Source organism: Nelumbo lutea, chromosome 8 (genome assembly GCF_056320005.1).
Source record: "Nelumbo lutea isolate HS-2025 chromosome 8, American lotus-T2T, whole genome shotgun sequence".
Taxonomy (NCBI): domain Eukaryota; kingdom Viridiplantae; phylum Streptophyta; class Magnoliopsida; order Proteales; family Nelumbonaceae; genus Nelumbo; species Nelumbo lutea.
Genome location: NC_142691.1, coordinates 47193817 through 47197017, shown reverse-complemented (window position 1 = coordinate 47197017; position 3201 = coordinate 47193817). Strand labels below are relative to the sequence as shown.

General features: G+C 32.2%; 1 long non-coding RNA gene across 1 annotated transcript; it reads left to right on the top strand.

Moving 5' to 3' along the window:
• The first annotated feature begins 542 nt into the window (after positions 1-542).
• LOC148844012 (uncharacterized) lies at positions 543-1212 on the top strand. Its single transcript, XR_016103665.1, has 2 exons — positions 543-673; positions 910-1212. It is a non-coding gene; the product is annotated as an uncharacterized LOC148844012 (long non-coding RNA).
• Positions 1213-3201: the final 1989 nt, after the last annotated feature.

Sequence of the window (3201 nt, the reverse complement as noted above, 5' to 3'; positions counted from 1 at the left end):
TTTTTAGTTTTATATAATAAATAAGAGAGTTTGGACCAGATCCCAACACAAGGTCCCAACAGTCACTGTAGTCTTGTATTTGTACCATCTTACCATCTTACCTTTGAAGGACAAAAGAATTGTTTCATATACAAATTGGGATCATCTTTTCAGATAATGCACCTCAAACAGCACACCTCACACTGACCCCACAGGCACATACCACTCTGTATTGGGAACATCTCCCATATATGAATAATAATACATAAATACAGGTAATATTCCCGATATATGGTGAGATGTGCCTATGAGGTTGGTGTGAGGAGCAGATCCGTCTCTTGAAGCACAACTACAATGGTTGTTGGAATTAATCCTATGTTGGGACCAAATCCAAACTCCAAATAAAAATCCGTGGACCATGGGCAGATTGATTTGTTAGCTAATAATGGAAAAAGTGTGTAACTTTTGATGCTACTACTAAAATCTCACAAAGTCTAGCTTATTATATTCTATTTATTATCATTATGTGGATATATCCTTTATGTCACTATAAAACTCAAGCTTAGAATGCAAAATCTTAATATTCATCTAAGCAGTTGAGCTTGAATCTAAAGAATTTGAAGAATTATTTCACATTTTGATATGGCCAAGTTTTCTACCATTTGCTTTCTCCTTCTCCTAGTTATTGTCTCAGGTCTGTTTTAAGCCAATTTTGAAATTTAACTTTCTTTTTCCCCATTTCATTTGCTCTTATGGTGGTTTCAACTTGTTGAATTTTAGATTCTATATTTCACTACATTTATCATTTCTCAGAGGATCAAACCATCAAATAATTTAAAAATTCCCTTTGCTATCTCGTGGTTGTTTGATAAATCTGATTGGAATTATTGATATTTTATTTACTTGTGCAATTTGTTGTCATTGTTGCAGGTGAAGCCATTAGGCCCCAAGATGATGTAGGGTGCACACTATCATTCCCTGGTCCCTGTGATAACTGCGTTGATACATGTGCTGATAAGAACCCTAGCACTGGATACATCATTAACGCATATTGTGTCAACAATCCTCCTGGGCCCAAATGCATGTGTGCATACTCTAAATGTTGAAAGGCTGCTTCATAATTTGAACATCTCATTGCCCCTTTCTTATCATATATATGTAACCTTTTGCTTTCCCTCCAAAATAAATACCCAAGGCATTAATAATAATAATATCCAATTTTCATATAAGAAAGTATTTTATTATATAATTCATTTGCAAGATGCACTCATCTTTACTCCTTACGCTTCTTCCTATATAAAACAAGAACGTGTTTGTCCCAACTATTTATTTTTCTTTTACTAAACTCCCCCCCTCAAGCTCAAGGGTTTAAATTGGACATTGAGCTTGGAACAAACAAAGCAAACTGAGATGAGAAAAGTACTTTCGTGAAAAAGATCAACAATATGTAAGCAATAGAACCAAATTCAATGATGCTTGAAATATTAGCCGAAAAATAAATAATAATATAATACCATTTCAATTTAACAAATTCGATAATGCTTGACTGGAAACAAATTAGTTATCTATGTGTGGCCAAATAAGACCCTAACTTTATATCAATTAATAACAAGGTTCAAAATTTCGATATGACACGGTTAATACAAGACATATCAATGTATCTTCGAGAAGTAGATACCAAATATGGTATAAAATGGGATGGGAACATCCTTTCTATATTGTATTGTATGTGTATCTTGCCGATACGATACTATATCGGGCGTATCGATATATACCGTATCGGATGATATGCTACTAATACATGGGCATATCAACCGATACGCCATGAAAACGAAATGGGACAGAAAATAAAAACTTCTATGGGGAAAGAAGACTTCTTTCTCCCTAAGAAAAGCCTTTTCTCCCCCCAAACCACTTCAGAACTTTGAGAAGCTTGCCCAAAATCCTGGATCTGCAAAAAAAGCAAGAAAAATGCATCAAACTTGAAGGAGTTTGGGAAGATATTTGAAGCTTCGGAAAATATTGCAAAAATATGTCAGTTTTTAATTTTTTTTCATTTAATCCTTTTGATTTGTTGTTTCTTTCTTGTTTGGATGTTTGAAAGTGTACTAGTCTTAATTGATCCACATTTCCCATGTCAAAAATCACACTTTTTTATTATGTGTTGATCTATGGATGTTTATGAGGAAAATTGGAAAAAATATAAAACAAAAAATTGAAAAATGTTTGTTTTTTTATTTTCATGTAGGACTTAATATGTTAGAAACCTATGGATTATCTACCATATCCATGTAAGATTTGAAATTTTCTATATATTATTTATTTATTTTTTATTTTTTGTAATTTTTGGAAATAATATATATATATTATGTTTATGTATTTTTTTATTGAGATTTGTTCATAATGATTGAATGTATGGTACATTTATGGCTGATCTATCATATACATAGATCATTTGGCATTTCTTCTTCAAATATTATTTTTTTAATTTTTTGTAATTTTTGTATTAAATACAAAATATTAATTAATTATTTTTTATCATGATTTGCCCATATGAACTGAATATAGTGTTAATATTTGGTTGATCTATCATATTCATAGATCATTTGGCATTTATTCTTCATTTTTTTTTTATTTTTTTATAACTTTTAGAATTACAAAAATAAATATTAACTATTTATTTTTTATTGTGATTTGTCCATAAAGACTGAATATAGTGTTAATATATTTCTGATTTATCATATCCATAGATCCCATTCCTTAAGAATTAGGCAATCACACAATAATAAAACTAGCCTAAACTAGATGAAAAGATTTTGCACGGGAAATCCTCTTCTCCACCTTTCCATTTGCTTTAATCTTCCTTCTTCGTCTCACCTCTTTTCGAAGCCCATCCTTCACAAAAATTTCTATGTGTTTCTTTTTGTCTTTGTTGTTTCATAGTCCCCTACCTTACAACAAAGAGGGATAGTTATTAGCACTCGATTTTTTCTCGGTCTATCGCCTAAGCCTCCAATTCACCCAAACAACCGATCAAACTCATCCAACCTCTCCGACACAACTAGAAAACCCAAAAAACCGAATTTCACCTCGACAGCCCTCAGATCCACTGTTAAACCTACTCGATACCTATTCGATAGCCTCGATCAACCCTCACTTACACCTCAACCATTAGATTAGGCACAACCATCAAACCCAGGACCTCCCAAAACACCGTTAAAC